The sequence below is a fragment of the Mauremys reevesii genome, linkage group 5 (genome assembly GCF_016161935.1).
Source record: "Mauremys reevesii isolate NIE-2019 linkage group 5, ASM1616193v1, whole genome shotgun sequence".
Taxonomy (NCBI): Eukaryota; Metazoa; Chordata; order Testudines; family Geoemydidae; genus Mauremys; species Mauremys reevesii.
The window spans coordinates 82,682,084-82,707,367 of NC_052627.1; the positions used below are offsets into that span (position 1 = coordinate 82,682,084).

The 25,284-nt window shown below is 38.7% G+C and overlaps 1 long non-coding RNA gene across 1 annotated transcript in view; it reads left to right on the forward strand.

Moving 5' to 3' along the window:
* LOC120405767 overlaps window positions 1-25,284 on the forward strand; it is an 88,656-nt gene that overhangs the window by 17,306 nt on the left and 46,066 nt on the right. Inside the window, exon 3 of the long non-coding RNA XR_005598849.1 lies at window positions 21,125-21,227. This is a non-coding gene — a long non-coding RNA (uncharacterized LOC120405767). The remainder of the gene's footprint in view (window positions 1-21,124; window positions 21,228-25,284) is intronic.

Genomic DNA, 25,284 nt, shown 5'->3' on the forward strand with positions numbered 1-25,284 from the left:
ATTTGATCCCAAATGTTTTTAGTGGAAGATCTTTATCTGTAGACTGTCAAGGTATTAAATGAAAATCTAATACATTAGAATACAAAAAAATGCCAGCCTGACCTGTTCTCCAGGATGGCAACCTGGAAATCTTTACCAAGAATCTTTATCAATTTGGAAACAATGATGAGAGCCATTAGTATCTCACTAACCAGGGGATGCACTGCATTAAAATAGAACAGAGGTGATACCTAGGTTTCTCTCTGATTAAAATGATAAACAGATATTATGCTTAAACTGCTTTATTTTGTGACGTTTGTGAAATTTGCCATCTTAAACCTCCAGCATTTTATATAAATTAAGAGAGCATGATGATGAGTCTCTTGTTCTGCCAGAGTAACATAGAGAACCGCCAGCTGAGTGTCAACATGCTTTATGTTCGCACTGCAATATGCCATGATGAGAGAGTGTTTAGAGTGATCTTCATATACTTTAAGGTATAATAATTCACATAAAATTAAAAACAGATTAATCAGAATTAGATTAAGATTTGTTACCAGATGTGCTCATTACTTTGGGGTATGCTCATTTATTAGAGTTACTCTTTTTTGTGGGGGGTCTGTAATTCTATCAATGTACTGCTTGTGTCACTTGTGTTTTCATATGGAGCTCTACTCGTCCCCTCCCAATGGAGCTATCCTGCAGGACCTAGGTTCCCCAGGGCTGGATTCCTCCAGTCCCAGAACCAGATGACCACACACACACACACACACACACACACACATTAACAGAGCAAGTCTGAGTGGACCAGGTTAATCAGCACTTTCAAGTTGACCCCTTATATGTCCCTGGACTCAGTGGGCTGGGTCAGGCAGCACTTTCAAGCTGCTACCCTTATGTGCCAAAGGTACCGCACTGGAATAGAGTAAGTCTGAGCAGACTGGGTCGAACAGCACTTCCAGGCTGCCACATTTATGTGCCCCTAGACTCAGCAGACTGGGTCAAGCAGCACTTTCAAGTTTCCACCTTTATATGCCCTGGACTCAGTAGTCTGGGTCAAGCAGCACTTTCAAGCTCCCACCCTCGTATGTCACAGGTTTAGCACATCCCTATCCCCACTTTCTCCTCACAATTGTACTGGTTGCAACCCATTTGATGAGCAAACCCCACTGTATTTTTGGGCACTACAGAGATCTTTAGCTTAGGTAAATTGCTGCAGAGTAAATGGGGAAGCTAAAAACACAAAAGAGTAAAGTTCAGAGAGAGAAAGAGACATGCAACCAGCTTAACCATAAAAGTTATTTATTAAATAATAGTGATAACTACACAAGGAGAGCCTAAATCAACATAACAGTTACCTTATTAAAGGTTAATACCTGAGGTAGAAAGGAAAACAGAGAGAGAAATCTCACCACTTCCATGAAGCTTGAACTGGTCGGGGTTCCCAGGTGATGGTGGTAGCTCAGGGTCCTAAGTGCTGGAGACAGGCAAAACCCCCAGCACAATCAGTCAGGAGAAGATGGAGTCCCCATGGAACTTCTGCATAGTTTGGATACAAGCATCAGAACATTTACTGATGTGTGAGTAGGGGTTTTTGTAGAGAATATACAATGGTTGAAGGGAGAACACTAGATTTGTTTATGGGTAAACTGATGGCTCAGAGTTTTCTTTAGGCTTGACAATAGGCTAGCTATGGGTGATGTTTCTTGCAGGGAGCTCACAATGCAGTTAGGCTGCTTCAATATTTTGGATATCAATCAAGGATTCATTACTAGAATTGATCTGATAACTGCTGAGCTGGGTGTGTGCTGGTGTAGGTTCATTAACATCTGGAGCAGAGATTCCTCATCATGCAGTGATTCCCTGCTTTTCTGGTCCCAGAGTTCAGTGCAATTCTTGCCTTGGAATCTCCGTTTTCCATTCTGTATGCTAATAGAGATGCCTTCCTGTCCCATCTTCAGTGCATTTGAGGCTAAAGGAGTTGCTTTAATCTTGTCACCCTTCTCAGGAAGGGTCTAGGTGTGTCTCCCACTGTCCTTCACTGCTCTCTGCAAGTCTTTTCTCTGATCAGTTTTGGTTCCAGCAGAGGCTGTTGAGGAGGGGTATCCTTTCATGAGCCACACAGGCTGGATACTGCGCCCTGGTTCCCCAGGATCACAGAGCTGACTGGTATCAGATTTGCTATTACAAGCAGAGCAAGACATTACACTGTAGCTCCTGTTTAACTGTAAAAGCTCTCGGATCTCATAAAGGATCTCCTAAAGACACAGATGTGCAAAATAAAATCAAATTGGGTTGGACCAATCTCTTTAAATATTGGGTTGCACAGATGCAGAACATGGCCCCTTTCGGTGCTTCTGCAAACTTCTCAGAGGCAGCTTCTGGTGACCAAGAGGAAAACCAAATCCAGTTGGAATTTATCCTGCTAAAATAAGATGTGCTTAAATCCAATGCTATCATCCTGGAAAACTAAACCAGACAGAGATCAGAAACATTTAGCAACCTGGAGAAAATTGATGCAAATCTATGGTCAAACTAAGAAGTAGAATAATACTTACAGTGCTGTCCACTAAAGCCAAGCAAATAATTCAGTGCTTAATTTGACAAAAATTGCCTGTCTCTGGGGATTGGTCCTGCTTTGAGCAGGGGATTGGACTAGATGACCTCCTGAGGTCCCTTCTAACCCTAATATTCTATGACTCAAGGCTTCGGCTCACTCACCAGTCCGCCATCTGATTCCCCTGGGCTGCTTCTTGTCGTCATCCCTGCTACTGTGGTCTGGGCATTCCTGTTACCTCTAGGTTCTCCGGTCTGCCCTTTCTCCAGTGCCTCTGAACCCTATCAGGCCTCCGGGGTTGCCTTGGTGTCTCCCTGGGCTGTGGCATCCCCAGCTCCTATAGTCACGGACTTCCGCTGAGCATTGGCTGGAGTGGGTGGCGCATGTCCTTCCTTCGCAGCAGTCAGACCCAACTGAGATGAGCTGCTCTCTTTTATACTGGTACACCTGGAGCATGCCCAGGAGGGTGAAGGGCGTGTGGTTCCTCAGCCCAAAATGTAGGGTTAACCCCTTCCCATTCAGTGTGGGGTGAGTGCACCCTGTCACAGAGGGAAAGTATTATTACTGGATAAGGTAAAACTGTGACTGCAACACTGTCACCCCCCTCCCCCAGTGTCTATAATGTCATAGGGTATCATCTATGCCAGCATAGACCTCATCATCCATTGCATCTTTTAGGACACATATCACAGCTCCATGTCTACTCCTTTTTTGTGACTGATACTTCTGAGTCCCAACTCTTTGCTCTTCTTTCCATCCAAGGGTCAACACATGTTCCCTTGATATTAAACTATTGTTTGGCTCTGAAACATACATTTATAATACTAAAATTAATTAGTAGTAGTATTACTTAACACAGGTCTACAATAGTAATACTACCAGTTTTAACGTGATCAAATATAGTAAGAAAAATAAAATCAAACATGCAACCACTTTAAATCATTATCAACCTGAGCTGGATACAAAGTAATGAATGAGAGAAGAAAAGCTCTATGACCCTGATCCTGCACTGTTAAAGTCAGTAGGCGCTTTATATTGACTTAAAAAAAGAATTGATACCAATATTACCCTGAGCCATCCAATCTCCCTGTTCTGTTTAAATTCATTTTTGTTTCATTCTTTTAGGTGCTCAGAGATCTTCAGTATAAGCAGTTTAACGTTGACATTTTGAAATAATGTGTTTTTTTAATTTATTACACTGCAATTCTTTAGAATGCAGCAAATATTCTGTTAATCATAAAGCATCTTCTACTGTTGGATAAGGCAACATAGACTCCAATTACTTAAACAGTTTCTGTCATCTGAAAGAAGAACTTGGCCCTACATGTGGAAAAGTGAGAGGAGAAACCCAAATAAAAGTAGAATCTCAAACACTGTAAATGTATGTGCTACTCTGGGCTCTGCTTGAGTAGATTTGTCTGGTATCATTTTATCTGTCTCTTCCCTTTGTTCATTGAATTACTGATCTAAAAAGATAATGAAGATATTTAAGCATAATGATTTTTTTTCCAATCTGATAGTCAGCTGTTTGGAAGGATGAAACATTATGGGCTTGATTCTTCTATTTCTTTAGCCAGAGTAATTTCAATCTTTTCATTTTTTTTTCTGATTTATACCAGCACAATCAAGAACAGAATCAAACTCTATATTTGCCAATACTTCCTGCCTGATTTATTGGCATTAAATATTTGGCTACATCGTATGTCCCTGCATCAGAGCAATAGAATTTTTAAAAATGTTACATTTTTCTGCTCACCATATATTAACAAAAAACCCGTGTGTGCACACTCGTACAAATCTGGGGATTCCTGTGCACAAATTAGGCAGGCATGTGTGCATGCTTTGTAAATTTGGCCTTTTGCAAGCTGACTCATAATTATCCTCAGTTTTGCTAAATATCCATCAAAGAGTAAAGATAACACAGAATACAAATTTGTTTTGAGGCAATTTTTTTTCTTTTTCTGAACCCATTCCTATAATCTTTGTGAGCAGCAAGAGATAAAGGAGAAATAGAGGAAGAAAGCACTGTCATTTACCAAGATTTTCTATCTGCATTCAGATGCGGCATAGTTTTTAATTGTCACATACTTGGTTTTCAAAAGCCATGCCATTTCCAGATTTCATTGTAAAACTTTCCAAATGCTCTAACTATTGTTTGGTTATTACAATGTTATTATAGCTAGTTAGTGAAATGATATTACATTCTTACTTCAAAACTATTTGGGGGGGGAAAGCCTCTCATCTTCATTCCAAAGCTTTTAGGGCATTTTTTTTCCTTATAGGAAGTCAGACATAGCAAAATGTAAAATGTACAAGGAAATGTAGACTACTATACAGAAGAATCCTTCATTAGCAGTGAGATGAACTGGATGATCTAATCAGTCATTTTACTTTCTAACATCTATTATAACATTTGGGATCATATTTATGTGCACAAAGAGTGCTGTGACTTACATGATGTGCTATCTTTTTAGTTTTCAAAACTGGCATATCTAGCTGTGGACAGAATTATCTTCTGCTACTATTCTCATACTTGGATGAATATAATCATGTTTGAGCCCATTCTTTTGTCGTTTCACTAGTGCTTCTTTTGTCATTTTTGTTCCTTCAGTGGGCCTCATTCTGGCTTTCAAATTCAAAGCATTCTCCCTCATACATTATTTTCCTGTTGCAGGATATTCCTTTTTAGTAGCTCACAATAGCATTATTTGACAAATAATTAATATTTTGCTGAAACTCCAATGTTGGAACAGCTAATTACTAAGTATGGTAACTCAATAGGAAATTAGGGAGATTACATTAACTTATTTTCAACTATGAACAGTATGAAATGTATGTTTAGGTAGAGATTATTAGGAGAGTCTAATCAGATTGAGACTTTTCAGCTTGGAAAAGAAATGACTAAGGAGGGATATGACTGAGGACTACAAAATCATGACTGGTCTGGAGAAAATAAATAAGGAAGTGCTATTTACTCCTTCTCATAAAACAATTAGGAGTGACCTAATGAAATTATTAGGCAGCAAGTTTAAAACAAACAAAAGGAATTATTTCTTCACACAATGCATAGTCAACCGGTGGAACTCTTTGCTAGAGGATGTTGTGAAGGCCAAGACTATAACAGGTTTAAAAAAAGAACTAGATAAATTCATGGAGGATAAGTCCATCATAGCTATTAGCCAAAACGGTAAAGCATGCAACCATGTGCTGTGGGTATCCCTAAACCTCAAACTGCCAGAAGCTGGGAATGGGTGACAGGGGATGATTACCTGTTCTGTTCATTCCCTCTGGGGCACCTGGTGTTGGAAGACAGGATAGTAGGCTAGATGGACCTTTCATCTGACCCAGTATGGCCGTTCTTATGAGAGAATTATGCATCAAGTTTAAGATTTTGGGACAATTAGATTCTTAGGAACCTGGAATTTCAGTGAAATATTTTCAAAAGCACTCAGGAGTGGCCAAAAACTACTCCCATAGAAGTCAATGGGAGTTTTGCCATTGATTTCAGTGGGAGCAGAGTTAGTCCAGTGCAGAGCACTTTTTAAAATCCCACTGTAACTGTGTTATTTACAGTCAGTAAAGTGACTGTTACTACAAGGGAATTCAACTCAAGGGAATTCAACCCTTCTAGGCACAGAGAAAGGAGCACAATTTTCACACACATCTGCACCTATAAAGGGAACTACAGTGGAGCGGGAGTTCACATGTGGAAGAGTGGTAAAGCTCCTGCATCTGCCCTCCTTCAGGAGAAAGCAGCTTTAAAATTCAGCCAATGTGTCAAATAACAACTGCCAGCAGCAGCTCCTTAATCTCCTAGCTAGCCTGCTCCCACCGAATTGCAACTCCAGATCCCATGGCAAAATAAAAGTTGTTAGCAACTTCTCCCCTGTACTTCCACTACATGTGGAGTTACAGTTGTCAAAGGTTTGCAACCTGGGTGGTGTGGAATGAATGTGGGCCACATGACTGGACTGCAATGTACATGTATTTGAAGAGAAAAATATAAGGACTTCATCTTTAGTGAGTGTGACAGACCCAGACCGGTTGGGTGCAGGAGTCTGGTAGAAGGAAAATATACTGGACTGGATGAATAGTTTGCTGTTCCCTGATTGACCACAGCAGGGGCTGCCCCAGAGCAGTCAGGAAGGTGATAGAAGCAATGAAGTCAGATGGTCTGTTTGGGGAAGTAGCCCAGGGAAGGGCTATAGCTCTGGTAGTATAGGGAAACTACCTGTTGTTGTTGCCATTAGGGTCCCTGGGCTGGAACCTGGAGAAGAGGGAGGGCCCAGGTTCCCCCTAACCCTCCCCACACCTCTACACAAATCCTCTCTGAGTAGGAAGACAGGGACTAAAGAGGGCTCTTACACCAAACCCATTGACTGGCTGATGATGAAGGTGTATCAATCAGTAAGCTGTAACCCCCACCTCTAGGAGCGGGAAGAGGCTACATTGAAAGTCACAGCAAACCTCTGAGGTAAGCCCTAACCACCTGGAAGCGCAGGACCCCTCAAGGCAAAGCTGGAGCTCTGACACGTGAGTTATATCAAAATATTAACAAGATTGACCACAGCAGGGGCTGCCCCAGAGCAGTCAGGAAGGTGCTTAAAGGGGGGGGATAGCTCAGTGGTTTGAGCATTGGCCTGCTAAACCCAGAGTTGTGAGTTCAATCCTTGAGGGGGGGCCACTTAGGGATCTGGGGCAAAAAAATTGGTCCTGCTAGTGAAGGCAGGGAGCTGGACTCAAGGTCCTTTCCACTTCTAGGAGATTGGTATATCTCCAATTATTACCTTTATTCATGTTTCCCTAAACTCTGGTGACTCAACATGTGTATATTTTTACCACATAACACTTAACTTGCACAATTTGTCATAATTCCTCATATCCTATTTTGATCCTAATAATCAAAACCATAAAATACCTGATATATTTATTGTCACATTTCACAGTCATTTCCAGTCTCCAGCTAGAAACACATTAAACAGGCTTAATCAGACAGCAACTTATTGGCTACATCAAGAGAACCAATACATTCTTCCAAAACCCTATTTAAATGTATCCTCACTCTCACGTGGAACTCTCATTAATGTCAATGGAAGTGTTTTCACTAAATGCAGTGATACCATATACACCAAAATGGGTCCACATTGGCTGGGGGTGTTTTAATAATTCCATCTATATTTGGTAAATTCTACTTTCTTTTGGGATACCTTTTGGGTGTGATGTATACAATGGGTTTATTTGGAGGACAGAAGAGTTTTTGCAGATGAGCAGAGGTCAGATTCTTCTATTCTGAGTCCTGATTCAGTGCCTTAACCGTAAGACTATTCTTGTGAGGAAGTTTGTTATTTGTACTAATTGTTTTGTGACAATGTGAAACAAATAAGTGTTTGCAAACTTGTTAAGGTCACTTACAGTTTGCAGGCATTGTACTGATGGCAAGTTTTCTCAGAACTGATGATATAATGTCATTTGCAGGAGAAGTAAATCAGTGATGAAAATCATATCATCTAATTGTTTCTGTATCTTAAAAAAATGAAGAGGTAAATCATCCAGTCTATATCTGTTGGAAACAAATATCCTAATGCTCCTGCAGTGCAGAATAATGAAAATCAGTGGTGAATACATTTGTAACTCAGTTCCAAAACTGGAAGGGGAAAAAAAGGACTGAAATTAACAGACCACATGCATACATTATAGTTATCTAGACATATGGTCGTTGGTTGGTTGTTTTTTTAATCTAAAAGGGCCATTTTAAGTCTGACAAAAGTTTCTAGTTTTTTTTCTAAAAATAAAAGGAAGATGCTCCTGGAATTGGCATAACATATAAGAAATGGAGTCAGTCCTAATATGTGCTACATCCACTGTGATGCTTCTATACTTTTGAAACCAAAGTCTAGTTGGAGGTTGTGTACGGAGAAAAAGCCTAAAGAGAAATGCTGTATGATGCAAGAAGACAGGGTAGGAGGCAAGGTGAAAAGGAGGAGGAGTCAGCTGAAGTTTATGGTAACTGAAGTAAAGCTGATGTGTTGTGAGAAGCCTAGTTACAGCAAACTCATGCTACCAATAATTTGAAGGGACAGAAGCCATTATTCTACTCTGTTATTTTATTTCTCCAATAAAACTTCTATTTCCTTTTACTTGCAAGACTCATCCCTGTGCTACTCTGTGTCAGCTGGTGGTCAAACCCCATCCTAGCACTAGTAAAACTATGCATTACAGTAGGATATTTATTTTTTTGCTTAGTCTTGAGGAAGTGAATCAAGCTAAGCCATTGCCAAAATGTGTTTGTTCTAACTCATATCAAGCTATCAGCTGAAGACACTGTATTATGTTATGGTTGATTATACTTACAAGTGAAGGTTTAGAACTCGACAGGGATTTCATGGTAGTCTGAAAGCCATTAATATGCCACCAGAGGTAAGATATTAATTTAATACAAATAGACAAAGAAGGCGTAGTTCTGCAAAACAAGTCAGGCAGTGAATAACCACATTATTAATTTAGATTGCCACTTTTAAATTAGAAAAGTACATTCCCATATTCATCACAAAGGGGCTAACCTAGCACTACTTGAATTCACTGGTCCAAGACAAGACAGAAGAGATAGTCTGTGAGGCCCAAAAAAAAAAAACCAACAACAAGAGAGGGTAAAATAATGCTCAAAAAGTGTAACCTTAGATATTATGATTCTTTATCGAAACCCGGTCTGATCTAAACTATTGAGAGATAATGAGGACTGGGTATCAAGTTCTCCTGCATAGTTTCCAAATAAGACGCTATCAAATGCAGACTGATATCCACAGTTATATTTCTTATGTCTCCCATTTAGATGAGCATGTAAGCCTATGATTAAGTACATCACTATTCAGGACGGAACTTAAGCATATACTTAAAGTTATACACATTCCTAAGTATTGTCCCAAATAATGATAGTCTTAAATCTGGACAAGTTTCAACAGCTGGCTAAGTACATCAAGAAACACAAAATAGTCATTCTTAAATGACTGTACTCTTTGAAGGTATAATCATTAAAGTAGTACCGGTATAAACTCATCAAAACAAAGATATCTTGTGTGAAATATTGGCTATTCTTCATGATCCTTAATTGCAAATAATGATTTTTTTTAGCATATTACTGCAGATCTCACTGGGGGACTTGATATGAAATATTAACTGTATTCAGACACAGCATAATACTTTCAATAGTTTCTTTAAATGGTTTTAGATAGCTATGGATTTCAGCTGTATTGCAAGATGGTAAATGTGACCATAACATAATTTTACATTATTTATGATTGAATGATCTGCTACTAGCATTTAATTTCATGCCAGAAATGGATTAGCTCTGGGCATCAACACATGTCATTATTTTTTAGCTAATGAGAAAGCAAGAGTGAGGAAATAATTTTTTCCCACAAAAACTTGAATCTGCCTGTAATTAGGCATTTCCAGTGTAACCTCTACAATATATTGTTATGACTCCTAGCTGTCACTTTTGAAAACTGACACTTGACTTATTTAAAGGACATGATGTGTTTCTGCTTTGAAAGAGCTTTTCATACATTCAAGCTGGAGAGGAACAGCCTGGTATATATGATATTTTGTTCATTTGAAAGTTCTCTCTCTGTGTTTTTATATGTAATATTGAAATTAGCCATACTTTCCAGTACCAGAGATCTTTCTTAGAACTGTGCAAATGTTGGGCTGGAAGGGATCTTGAGAGGTCATCTACTGCATTATCTTAAAGCTAACCTTTTTATTACATTTTCTGCTTATGAAAATCTCATATTGAGGATATGTTAAAGTTGGGAGTGTTACACCAGAATAACTCTCAGTAAGAAGTATCTTTCACTAGTCAGTCCTTTTGTGTAATACTTTTCCATGGATTCTAAATTAACTGAGCCATAGGATGTCTTCATACAATCTCAAGGGAAATCCTGACATAATATATAAACCTCGACGTTGTGTATATCATTTATGATCACACCAAAACAAAATAAGAAAAAATAGACTAGAAATTCTTCAGAATTGGGCCTCTAGACAGTTGGATACTAATATAGAATCCAGACTATACTTTCATTGTATATATCTAGGGCAGTTCTCTGGACTCTATGGCCCCTGACTTTTTTCTTAAGAACTGAATCATAAATTAAAAGGAAAATGTAAACTACCTCATGATATGATATATCACTGTAAACCTTCTTCGGACACAAGGGAAAAATCCCTTCTTCAGACAAAAGGAAGAAAACTTTATATAAGCTCCCAGTCAGTAACAGAAAAGTATTTAGAAATACATTTACATTTTAAAATAATTGCTTTTGAAATCAGCCCATCCTATACTTTCAGGCCATATCCAGAGTTTAAGATAAGTATTTCCTTTGTAAGCATTGTGACATCACACAAAGCTAAAACAACGCAGAAAGCTTTGAATTGCATCTTTAATTTAAAATCTCCAGTTCCATTTCTTTGAGATTCCATTTCATCCTCTTGTCAATACTATCATACCTATCAAACTATAATATATACTCAGATAATAATAATATAGCATGCATAATGTTCCACATGAACAGAATAAAACAAATTTCAGTCATGCTTCTAGGTAGATCTTCCACTGTAGACCAAAATATAAAAGGATTACAAAACAAACTCAGTGATGATATATCCTATAAATGAAAAAGAGCAAAGAGGAACAATTAAAGTTTTAAATTGAAGAAGTAAAGGCTCCCTAAATGTGTCTGCTATGAGACCATTTTTTACACTGAATATGCTTAGATGTTTGTTTGCTTATCATTAGACCCAAAATAATAAGGCCATGCACAGGAATGAAGAAAGGATCTTCAGAAGAAACCAGGAGCATTCAAAGGGCCTATCATTAATAGTAAGAAATGCACTTCAACACTGGAGCGAGTATAGGTTATGTGAAGCTTTGGGATTAAAACTAGAAACCACTCAAAACTTGACTGATTATGAAACTAGTGACTTTTTCTGTGGTTTGTTTGATGTTCACTTCTATTTCCAGCAAAATAGAAACTGTTTCATAAATATTTTTTGAGGTTTTGAAATTTGTTTTCATTTTGATGCAGAAGGGAAATGACACCTTTTGAAATTAGATACATTACAACTATAAATATATTAAAAGCAAGAGGAAGACCAAGGACAGGATAGGACTGTTACTCAATGATGGGGGAAAGACAATAACAGAAAACATGAAAATAGCAGAAGTGCTAAATTACTTTTTTGTTTCAGTTTTCAACAAAAACATTAGTAGCAATTGGACATCAAACATAATGAACACCAGTGAAAATGAGGTGGGATCGGAGGTTAAAATAAGGAAACAAGAAGTTAAAAATTACTTAGACAAGTTAGATGTCTTCAAGTCACCATGACTGATGAAATACATCCTAGAATACTCAAAGAGATGACTGAGGAGATATCTGAGCCATTAGTGATTATCTTCAAAAACTCATGGAAAATGGAAGAGATTCCAGGGGACTGGAAGAGGGAAAGTATAGTGCCAATCTATAAAAAAGGGAATAAGGAGAACCCAGGGAATTACAGACCAGTCATCTTAACTTCAGTATCTGGAAAGATAGTGGAACAAATAAGCAAACGATTTGTAAACACTTAGAAGATAACAAAGTGATAAGTAACTGTCAGCATGTATTTTTCAAGATCAAATCATGTCAAGCCAACTTACTAGCTTTTTTTGACAGGGTAACAAGCCTCATAGGGTAAGTGGTAGATGTGGTATATGTTCACTTTAGGTAAGTCCTTTACCTGTCTTGCATGACTTTCTCATAAACAAACTAGGGAAATACAATCTAGATGGAGCTACTATAAGGTGGGTGCAAAGCTGATTGGAAAACAGTTCTCAGAGTAGTTATCAGTGGTTCACAGTCAAGCTAGAAGGTCATATCAAGTTAGGTCCTGCAGGGATCAGTCCTGGGTCCAGTTCTGTACAATATCTTCGTCAATGATTTAGAATCTATCTAAATTTTAGATAGTGACATAGAGAGCACACTTATAAAGTTTGTGGATGATACCAAGCTTGGAGGGGTTGCACTTTGGAGGATAGGATTAAAATTTAAAATTATCTAGACAAACTGGAGGAATAGTTTGAAGTAAATAGGATGAAAATCAATAAGGATAAATACAAAGTACTACACTTAGGAAGGAACAATCACTTGCACACATACGAAATGGGAAATGACTGCCTATGAAGGAGTACTGTGGAAAGGGATCTGAGGTTATAATGGATCAAAATCTAAATATGAGTCAACAGTGTAACATTGTTGCCAAAAAAGGCAACATAATTCTGGGATGTATTAGCAGGGGTGTTCTAAGTAAGACATGAGAAGAATTTCTTCTCTGCACCAATAAGGCTTCAACTGGAATATTGTGTCCAGTTCTAGGTGCCACATTTCAGGAAATATGTGGACAAATTGGAGAAAGTCCAGAGGAGACAAAAAATAAATAAATTAAAGGTCTAGAAAACATGAGAAAAGATTGAAAAAAAGGGCTTGTTTAGTGTGTAGAAAAGAAGACTGAGAGGGGACATGAACAGTTTTCAAGTACATTAAAAGGATATTAGAAGGAAGAGGGAAAAAATTGTTCTCTGAGGATAAGACAAAAATTAATGGGCTTAAATTGCAGCAAGGGTGGTTTAGGTTGTACATTAGGTATTGGAACAAATTGCCTAGGGAAGTTGTGAAATCTCTGTCAGAAATGGTCTAGTTATTACATAGTCCTGCCTTGAGTGCTGATTCGGAGCAGAGGTTTTTCATCCCCTATCACTCTAAATCAGGCAGAGCAGTAACTCAAACCTCAGTGTCCCATATCCTAGGTAAGTATTCTTAATCACTAGATTACTGGCTATTCTGGGGTTGATCTCTCTCTTCCTCTCTCTTTTTTATTCCCTCATATTGGACCCAAGAAAACTTCCTGATGAAATTATCATCTAAACAGATATACTTCAGTAAAAGATTTTGGTTTCAACATTTTTCAGTAGAAAAAAAATACTATTTTTTTTACAAGCTCTGTGCCATGCTGTGTCAATTGCAGTAAAGCAAACTCATCTGTTTGAATTCACAGAAACTAGTTTGTTTCATGCAATTCTATCGAGGAATTACCCATATAGGAAACAAGTTCCACAATGATGTCTTACCTGCCATCAATTTTTGTTTCAAGTTTCACATTCCACACGTTCTACCTAGGGTGTTTGACTGGGATATGGATGGTCCCAATATATTACAGAGGGAAATTAAATCAAGTACATCAGTTGGGATCTTAATGTAAAACTCCATTGAAATACCCTTTAAATATTGGATCATGTCTTGTAAGGTCACTCTTTTTGGCTAGTGTGACTATGAGTTATGATCTCTTTAAGAGTATATCTGGAGAAATCCTTAAAACTGTAAACTCTGAGCCAAAAGGAAATGTAAAGTGTTCCAAATGCAGGAACCAGTATGACTGGTGAAATAAAGTGCAGACTTCTGTTACATCTGCTGGACTCAGCATAGGGCATATACAAAATTTATTAAACATAACCAGCTTTTACTCCCCTTCCTTTCCTCACATGCTTTGAAAGGACCCATGTGGGGCTGACTGGTTTGGTTTGAATTTCACATCTCGTGGGTTCCATATGGAATATGTGGGATGGGTTAGGCAGGAACTGTGGAGCCAAAGTATCTTCCAAAAATCATTTACAGCACTTCTATCTCCTTGAAATGGGTAAGATGCACTGATTTAAGCCATGGCTTTCCTTTTCTACACTAGGGGTTTATCCTGGTGGAGCTACACTGGTGACTGGCATTTGGAGCAAATTATCAGTGTGGACAAGGCCTTAGAAAGTGTCTTTTTATAGAATGATCCTGTTGCATGAACTTCCTTGAGTACTACTATTTCTAAAAATGTTCTGACCCTGGGACCTGTAATCCTATCCACTTTCTTCCATGTCTCTGGGATTCCTATCTTTCCTTGCTTAGTCAGAATTTATTTTCTTATATTTTGAAAGTCCAAAATATTCTGAGTCACAATTGCATTGTCTATTGATTTGTAATTTTCATGTCTTCCGTTTTCCTCTTTCCTGTAATCTTTGGACCAAGTGTTTGTATTTTTCGATTACTGAAGCCTTTTCAGGCTAGATGGCATCCAATACAGATAGAGACATCCCTCTGAATGGAGATTCTCTATGTCCTAGTAAGGAGGAGAGGATGGACGATGATAAAATACAAGTAGGATCTGATGAGAAACAGTCAAATGAAAAAAAAGGCCCATTCAATTACATCATGTAATGGCAGACAGCTAAAAAGTGACAAGTTTTTAATGTGCCTATATACCAGTGCTAGAAGACTAAATAATCAGATGGGTGAACTAGAGTGCCTAGTATTAAATGAGGATATAGATATAATAGGCATCATAGAAACTTGGTGGAATGAGGATAATCAATGGGATACAGTAATACGAGGGTACAAAATATATCAGAAGGACAGAATAGGTTGTGCTGGTCGGGGAGTGGCACTATATGTGAAAGACTGCATAGAATCAAATGAAGTAAAAACCTTAAATGAACCAAACTGTACCATAGAATCTCTATGGATAGTAATTCCATGCTCTAATAATAAGAATATAGCAGTAGGGATATATTACCAACCACCTGATCAGGATGGTGATAGTGACTGTGAAATGATCAGGGAGATTAGAGAGGTTATTAAAATTAAAAAACTCAATAATAATGGGGGATTTCAACTGCTTCTTGGAGCAGCTAGTCCTAGAACCCACAAGAAGAGAGGCAATTCTTGATTTAGTCCTAAGTGGAGCACAGGATCTGGTCAAAGAGGTAAATATAACTGGATCGTTTGGTAACAGTGATCATAATATAATTAAATTAAACATCCCTGTGGTGGGGAAAACTCCACAGCAGCCCAACACTGTTGCATTTAATTTCAGAAAGGGGAACTACACAAAAATGAGGAAGTTAGTTAAAAAGAAATTAAAAGGTACAGTGCCAAAAGTGAAATCACAGCAAGCTGCATGGAAACTTTTTAAATCCACCATAATAGAGGCTCAACTTAAATGTATAACCCAAATTAAAAAAAAACATAGAGAACCAAAAAAGTGCCACTGTGGCTAGACAACAAAGTCAGAGAATCAATGAGTCAAAAGGGCCTCCTTTAAAAAGTGGAAGTTAAATTCTAGTGAGGAAAATAGAAAGGAGCATAAACTCTGGCAAATGAAGTGTGAAAATACAATTAGGAAGGCCAAAAGAGAATTTCAAGAACAGCTAGCTAAAGACACAAAAGTAATAGCAAGAATTTCTTTAAGTACATCAGAAGCAGGAAGCCTACTAAACAACCAGTGGGGCCACTGGATGATTGAGATGCCAAAGGAGCACTCAACGACAATAAGGCCATTGTGGAGAAACTAAATGAATTATTTGCATCGATCTTCACAGTTAAGGATGTGAGGGAGCTTCTCAAACCTGAGCCATTCTGTTTAGGTGACAAATCTGAAGAATTGTCCCAGATGGAAGTGTCACTATAGAAGGTTTTGGAACAAATTGATAAACTAAACAGTAATCCATCACCAGGACCAGATGGTATTCACCCAAGAGTTCTGAAGAAATTCAAATGTGAAGTTGCAGAACTACTAACTGTAGTCTGTAACCTATTATTTAAATCAGCTTATGTATCAAATTACTGGACAATAGCTAATATGATGCCAATTTTTAAAAGGATTTCAGAGGTGATCCTGGGAATTACAAGCCAGTAAACCTGACTTCAGTACCAGGCAAATTGGTTGAAACTATAGTAAAGAACAAAATTGTCAGACACATAGATGAACATAATTTGTTGGGGAAAGTCAACATGGTTTTGTAAAGGGAAATCATGCCTCACCAATCTACTAGAATTCTTTGACGGGGGCAACAAGCATATATAGTGAACTTAGATTTTCAGAAAGCCTTTGATAAGGTCCGTCATCAAAGGCTCTTAAGCAAAGTAAGCTGTCATGGGATAAGAGGGAAGGTCCTCTCATGGATTGGTAACTGGTTAAAAGACAGGAAACAAAGGATAAGAATAAATGGTCAGTTTTCAGAATGGAGAGAAGTAAATAGTGGTGTTATACCACTATAATAAAAACCAGCAGGATCTTAAGAGGGTTAAGGCAAAGATGCCACATTTATTGTAAATATAATAATAAAGCAAAAGATAAAAGCAAACAACGTTGTTTTACTACTTATTCCTTACACACACACACAATCATCCATTTAGGTTCTGTATAGGTGTTATAGTTACCAGCCTAGAAGTTGCTCATGCCACGTTACTGGCCAGGTATCTTGGGCTTTGGCTACACTTGCACTTCAAAGCGCTGCCACAGCAGCGCTTTGAAGCGCTAAGTGTAGTCAAAGCGCCAGCGCTGGGAGAGAGCTCTCCCAGCGCTGTCCGTACTCCACCTCCCTGTGGGGAATAACATACAGCGCTGGGAGCCGCGCTCCCAGCGCTGGGGCTTTGACCACACTGGCGCTTTGCAGTGCCACAATTTGCAGCGCTGGAGAGGGTGTGTTTTCACACCCTGCTGCAGCACTGCAAATTTGCAAGTGTAGCCAAGGCCTAGGTCATGAGGATGGAGCCGAGTCTGTGTCAGATGCACCTGATGCTCCTGAAGGTTGGCAGCAGAACCAGGGACTCAAAGTCCTCAGTTTTTAGAGTCCATTTTTATAGGAATTAATTCCTGTGTTAGTCTATGGGAGCTGTCACATTCCTGGTGGCTTCACACTGTCTAAAGTGGCACATTCCTTCCAGGTGCTTAGGGTGGATCCCAGTTTACTCTCCAGGGGTTGTCTGGTGGTCCACTTGACACATTCTTCGGCCGATGGATCCTTTCTAGGCTGGCACCTCCCTAACCATTCACGTACATTAAGCATTCATTAACATACATTCCATATTTTAGGCAGAGTCAATTACCGGCTTAAGGCTCACAGCAGGGGTGGTAACATAGTGTCCACTTCAAGAACAAAGTCAATTACCTTGTTTGTAAGTTTTACATAGTAATAGAGTATCTTTCACAGGACAGATACAATTAATGTTTTCTGCAGACAGGAGCTTACAAGTTTTAACAGAACTAAAAGATTTTTGTACTTGGTGAAACTGGGAAGTGGCGGGGGGCGGGGGTCACTGTCACTTGGGGGAATCACTGTTAGTACCTTCTTTAATATCCCTACAGTGTCCACTAGTGGTCTGTACTGGGCCCAGTCCTATTCAACATATTCAAAATGATCTGGAAAAATGGGTAAACAGTGAGGTGGCAACATTTGCAGACGATGCCAAATTGCTCAAGATAGTTAAGTTCCAGGCAGACTGCAAAGAACTACAAAAGGATCTCTCAAAACTGTGTGACTGGACAACAAAATGTCTGATAAATGCAAAGTAATGAACACTGGAAAACATAATCCCAACTATACATATAAAATGATGGGATCTAAAGCTGTTACCACTCAAGAAAGAGATCTTGGAGTCATTGTGGATAGTTGTTTGAAAACATCCACCCAATATGCAGCGGCAGTCAAAAAAGCAAACAGAATATTGGGAATCATTAAGAAAGGGGTAGATAATAAGACAGAAAATATCATATTGCCACTATATAAATCCCTGTATACCCACATACAGGGTTGATTTCTGCATACACGTGTGATTGCTCCATCTCAAATAAGGTATATTGGAATTGGAAAAGGTTCAGAAAAGAGCAACAAAAATTATTAGTGGTATGGAACAGCTTCTGTGGGAGGAGAGATTAATAAGACTGGGACTTTTTAGCTTGGAAAAGAGATGACTAAGGAGGGTATGATTGAGGTCTATACAATCATGACTGGTATGGAGAAAGTAAATAAGGAAGTGTTATTTACTTCTTCTCATAATGCAAGAATTAGGGGTCACCAAATGAAATAATAGGCAGCACGTTTAAAATGAACAAATGAAAGTATTTTTTCATACAATGCACAGTCAACCTGTGGAACTCTTTGCCAGAGGATGTTGTGAAGGCCAAGACTATGACAGGGTTCAGAAAAGAATGAGATAAATTCATGGAGGATAGGTCCATCAGTTGATAATAGCCAGGATTGGCAGGGATGGTGTCCTTAGCCTCTGTTTGCCAGAAGCCAGGAATAGGTGACAGGGCATGGATTTCATGTTCTGTTCATTTCCTCTGGGACACCTGGCATTGGCCACTGTTGTAAGACAGGATACTAGGATAGATGGACCTTTAGTCTGACCCGGTATGGCTGTTCTTATGTTCTTATGTACTTATGTAATTTACTACTATACTGCTTACTACAAAAGCACTTTTTTTCAGTAGTTCCGACCAAGTGTTATAGTCTGGGTTTATAGTGCTTCCCAGAAATATGAAACCAGAGAAAAGTCTTGTAGCATCTAGTAAGAAGTCTGCTTAAAGATCACCTACTTGTTTTCTGCTATTCCAGTCTCTTTGCTTGCAATAGTAAAGTACTAAGCTAGATAATTAAAGAGAATTACAGTAGTAAAGTTTGAAGCCAAAGAATTTAACAGGAAAAAAAAAACCACAAGTAAGTTAGTTCAGATGACACTAAGAGAAGTCTGCCATCTGGGCCAGTTTCCACTTTCTGATGAAGGTAATTTTAGTTGACTGTTAGGTTCCATCTAGAGAGGAAATTAAGAGACTGAGTATGCACCATATAAGAATGTTACACTGAGGAATAGTTAAGTGTATGCTGTTTGTTCATTTCAATTAATTTGCTTTTTAGATAGCTATGTGATCTCAGGGTTTGAAATTATTATTTGAAACAGGATCTGAAGGCAGAGTCTTAGCATTTAATAATAACTCTGCCTTCCAGCTCTTTTGGCAAACTCAAAGAAATTCATGGGATGAGTTAACTCTAGGCTATCTGTTTTATAATTGTAAATTAAATAGTTCTTACACAGGCAAAAAAATAACAAAGCCATTGACAAAGTGAAATGTGTGCCCATAATACACACTAATCAGTTCTGATGCATTTAGTCTGAAAGTTGATGTATACTTTAATTTCATTAGAAACCGGTAACAGAGTTTAACAGGCACACATACTGGGAAAATGTAAAGGGGTAAGGCAGAAACCAAATTTATTTGCCAATTGTTGGAATCAGCATACTGTATATTCTAAAATCTTGTTTTTTTATTAACAAGTTTCTGAAATATTGATTGTTTTTCAAAAAAAGATTCAACTGAAGAAGGAGTCTGCCCTCCTGAATACAAAATCAAAGGACAAAGGGTTGATTCAGTAAATCTATAGAGAGGGCAACAAACCAAATTATCTTCCTTTTTAGAGAGGTACTAATGTAAAAGAGGGGAGAAAAGAGAGCCTTAACTAGGGATGGGTGAATTGGTTTGAGGGGAAACAATTAAGAAACTCTTTGAACCTTTGCCCATTTGTAGAAGTAAACAGTAACTCAACTTCCATGTTTCTTAAATATACATATAACTTTTTTCTTTTGTTTTTAAACTTTTCTTTCTTTCTTTCTTACCAAATTAATTATTTACAGCAATGTTGTGTTATGGCAACTAAACTGTATGTCAGCACACTGCTCTTTTATGAGCTAAACAATTAATCAATGTTAAAAGAAAAAAAGCAACAAAGAATCCTGTGGCACCTTATAGACTAACAGACGTTCTGCAGCATGAGCTTTCGTGGGTGAATACTTGCATCTGAAGAAGTGGGTATTCACCCACGAAAGCTCATGCTGCAGAACGTCTGTTAGTCTATAAGGTGCCACAGGATTCTTTGTTGCTTTTACAGATCCAGACTAACACGGCTACCCCTCTGATAAAAGAAAAAAAGCAGATAGATGGAAAAAATTAACCATGGTGAGCCAGTTCAAGGTCCCAATACCATTTATAAGCTGTCAGGGGATGGTGTGGGTTGGATTGAGGGATATCTGACTGTGCATTCTGTAGGCACTGTGGAGAGTTCAAAATGTGATGTGGGAGAATGAGGTTGTGCCAAGAAAAAGAGTGCTGTTCCTTTTAAGAGCTCCATGTTAAGAGCTGCGGAGAGGAAGCCATTTACAATGCACAACAACAAGAAATGTTATTAGTCCTGCAAACCCAGGAACTATGCTATGTATTTTGAGTGCTATCTACTGGCATTTTAGCTATTACATTTAACTATTTACAGAACACTCCTATAACAATTCCAGTCCATTGATTTGAATTGTAGCCATATTAGGGCAGTACAGCAGTCCAATTCACTGTTTCTGATCAGAGGATGGATTTCACCTTACCAACTGCTGCACTCTCCACCTACATAGAGCCCAAAAACTCAGGTTTTATGTGGGTGCAATGGATTTCACCCTTAGTCCTCATTTTCTTGAATATATTCCTTCATTCTGTGCTTTAATGTTTATTCAGGACTTGTACTCTCAAGGCAAACTATTTTTAATCCATCACCAAATTCCAGTTGTGTGTACCATGCCGCAATCTTTCATTGGGTTGGAATGTTTTTTGTATTTGTACGTTTCTTATAAGCTGGTTCTTCTACAGAAGCATAGCTATTAATTGTTTGCTGTATTATTTATATTACAGGCAGGAAGACAGAGTCCCAGCCTCTAAGAGTTTACAGTCTAAAAAGGCAAAAAAAGATGCAACTTGGGGAGAAGGAATACAGCACACAGGCAAAAGGATTAGGGTGAGGAGTTTCTTTACTTTCTGTAAATACAGTTTTATCAATGTTTGTGATGGGACTGTAAACACCACACAGGCTATGAAGAGGTTAACTTTGGAATGGGAGAGCTCCATTAGTCTCACCTGGTACATCTGGAGAGGATGTGGTAGTCTGAGGGAGGAAATTAAATTGGGCAGTATTGGGAAGTTAAGAGAAGATGGCCCTGGAGAAAGGAGGTCTTGTATCCTCTCCTGGAGAAGAAAGAGAGCAAGAGACACAAATAAAGTGATTCCCCCCCCCAAAAAAATGCAGGAGAGGATTCATTCCTGTTGTGTTACCTTGGAAAGGGCAGGATTTAAAGGGAATGGCCTTGTGAGTCAGCATCTTGTAAATAAGAGGGAGGACTGAGAAGAACAGGAAGAGAGACTGAAATATCAAGTCCTGAGGAGGACTGGAGGTGGGAGTGGTTTTAGGATTATATTTGTTTTCTTGTTCACTGATTAGAGAGACTAGGTCTGAAGAAAAACCCCAGGAGGGTCAGAAGATACTTCAGTTGGGTATATGTGATTTGCCAGTAGTGGTGGGAATTATTTGGGACTCCAAGGACAGGGATATATGAGAATCAGTGGGACTACAGCATGACCTGGATAGAAGGCCAAGTCACCACAATACTAGACCACTGAAGTCCTGAGGGGAGCAGAGGCAGAGTTGTGGAATTTCCCTGTCACACTACATAGGGCAGTTCTTGGATGCTTAGTCAATTATGTTGTTATAGAAACTTAGTTTTAAAGAGAATTGGTTTTTTTCTTCTGGGGAATGTTCATTGGGCTTGAAAAGATAGAAGCGAATGATGGAAAGGGATTGGCTGAGAAAGAGTAGGGAGTGGTTAAAGGCAGCAAAAAGCTGCATGATCAGGATATAGAAAGGGAAAGGGAGGAAGTAGAAAAGGATGAAAGCTTATTGAGCAGAAGGCTGGGGAACTAAAGTACTGCAGTGGTAGCAGGGGGTTAAGGAGGACCAAGAACCAGTGGCAACACAGCAAATGATGATAAAAGATATCTATAGTCCAATTTTTTGAGACGAATAACTGAGTGATGTCAAGAATATAGAGAAAGCAGGGGAAGGCACTGGACCTGGTGCTCCATCTGGATCCCTCTAAATCTGTTGAGAGCAGGCTGGCTGAAATGTCTTGATTTACACTCCAAACCCTTGACTATAGCAAGTGTTGGTCACTTGGATGAAGGAGCCTTGAAGATCTGTAGATATCCGTAGTCTGTCTCTTGCAAGCTCCTCTTTGCGGCTGCTGTTCTTCCCCATATAGAGAAGGATGGGAAGAGGCTGTTGGGCTTGGCGCCCAGTCTAGTTCTGTTGGTGTCCCATTGGAAGGTAATTGGAAGGCCGGTCTTACCCCCTGTTCCTTTGGCTCTAATAGCTGCTAGATGATTGTACAATCTGCTTCACAGCAGCAAGTAGATTTCCTTCTAACAAGTGGGATACTTCATGGTAAATTTTAATGCCTAAATATGTGATCCCTTTTGGTACCCAAATGAATGGCAAGATAAAGATGTCATCAGGAGGAGCTGCATACTGTGTTTAATGGGACTCAGCAAAGATCATAATGATATATCACCTGAATATAAAGATATTTTTCATTTAGATGTGCCTTTGCAAATGAATGTTCTAGCCAGAATTAGAAGTGCTTAAATAGAACAAAGTATGTCTAAATTCAGACATGCTGGATATTTCATAAAGCCAATTCTCATTAGATGGTCCAATCAACTTTTTCAGGCTTAGGTCTGGCTAAGAACCTGAATGAACCTCAAATGACAAAACTTTTGACATTTGCTTATCATATATATAAACTACCTTGAATGTAGATTTATGATTTTTTAAAAAATCCTTTCACTTCTAGTACAACGAGAAAGGCAGGCATCTAATAAATAGCATTTCTATAACATCTTCCATCCAGAGATTTAAAAGCTGCTACCACTATTACTGAATTAAGATTTGCCACACCCTTGGGAGTTACTGATAATTATAATTCCCATTTACTCACCATGGTGGGGAGGGATAACTCAGTGGCTTGAGCATTGGCCTGCTAAATCCAGGGTTATGCGTTCAATCTCTGAGGGGGCCACTTAGGGATCTGGGGCAAAATCAGTACTTGGTCTTGCTAGTGAAGGCAGGGGGCTGGACTTGATGACCTTTCAGGGTCCCTTCCAGTTCTGTGAGATAGGTATATCTCCATATATAAGTTGGTTCACAGATTGGTAAATCATACAATGCATCAGTAATAATACTTGAATTAGAACCACAAAACAGATTTAAAAGTAGTTTTTAGTTTTGCCTGAAAATACATTATAGGTCTCCTCAGCATATTGTCCTGACTAATTATTAGCTTTTATCTGAAGAAATGTTAACTTGGATTGTAATTGCTTCCATCTAATATAATTCTAGAAAACAAAATACATTAGTGTAGATGTTTGATATTATATAACAGATTGTGTTGATTCACTCAACAATAAGAAGCAAAAATGTAATAAATGAGTCCAGACTTCAAATGAATCTGAAGACTGGATTTTACACCAAAAGTTATTTTGGGGAATATTAAGGTTGTACGTAACAGTGGGAAAATACCATACTGAAGATTGAAGGTTCGACTTTAAAACTATGCTTTTAATTGTATCATGAAATATTGTAATTATATGAGCACATATTACCATATTATACATTTTTTCTACAAATGTACATATGTAGAATCTTGCAATTTATTTAATCCTGTTTTAGACTTACCGATACATTAATTTTGTTGTTATAATAGTTTATATATTGTTGAATACATTAAAATGTTCAAAAGAGGCTAAATTAATTAACAGCTTAAAGAGACAAGGTGAATAAGGTAACATATTTTATTGGACCAACTTCTTTTTGTGAGAGACAAGCTTTCAAGCTTGCACAGAGCTCTTCTTCAGGTCTGGGAAACATACTCAGAATGTCACTGCTAAACAAGGTGAAACTGATTGTTTAGCATAAGTCGTTAACTCATATTTCAAGGGACCATTCAAGGTTAAGTGGCCTGTTAACACCTCTCCAATCATAGTGGGGGAAAGGAAGGGAGGTGGGGGAAAGGTAGCTGGGGTGCGGGGGAGGGCGTGTTGTTGATTTTTAGTGTCCAGAACAGTTATGAATGTAAGCTCCCAGGCTCATCTTCTGAAAGTGTTGTGCAGGTTTCCTTTGAGGGTGAAGACATATATCAGATATAGAGTGATCACTTTGTGTAAAATATTCATCCATGAGTGATATGCTGTTTTTCTCTTTTATCATTTTCCTATAGGAATTCATTTGAGAGTGATTGTCTGGTTTCACCCACATAGTTGTTGTTGGAGCATTTAGCGCACTGGATGAGGTGCACCAAATGTTGTGATAGGCATGTGTAGGACTGAGGGATCTTGAATGGTGTGTTGAGGGGGAGTTGATCAGTTTAGCAGTGGAGATATGTCTGCAGGTTTTGCATCTGTTGTTCTGGCAAGGTCTGATACCGCTTTGATTGGTGTGTCCTTGTCTGTGGAGAGCTTGCTTCTGATTATGAGCTTGGAGAGGTTGGGGAGTTGTTTGAAGGCCAGAAAAAGGATTCAGGAAAGATTTCTTTCAAGATGGGGTCCCCACTGAATATGGATTGCAGTTGTTTGATGATACCCCATATGGGTGCCAGTGGGCGGGGGGGAGGTTAGCTGACAACGAGGTGTGTAGTCAGAGCAGGTTTTATTTCTATATTGAAGCACATATCTCTGTAATAGAAAAATTATATTTCCCTCTCCTGGAATTAAACAAACTATTTAATACTGTTCACAGCTATGATGATTGTGAAGCTTAGCTGAGGTGGTGAAGTTAGAGGGTAGAAGAGGGAAGGATATTTCCCAGGGAATGCCTTGCTGCTAAATGATGAACTAGCACTCGGCTGAGTCCTCAAGGGTTAACACGTTGTTGTTAATGTAGCCTCTCACACACGGCAGCACAAACACGAGGAAGGGAAGACAGCATAGCAGACAGAGACAGACACATACCCTCTGTGTAGGAGAGA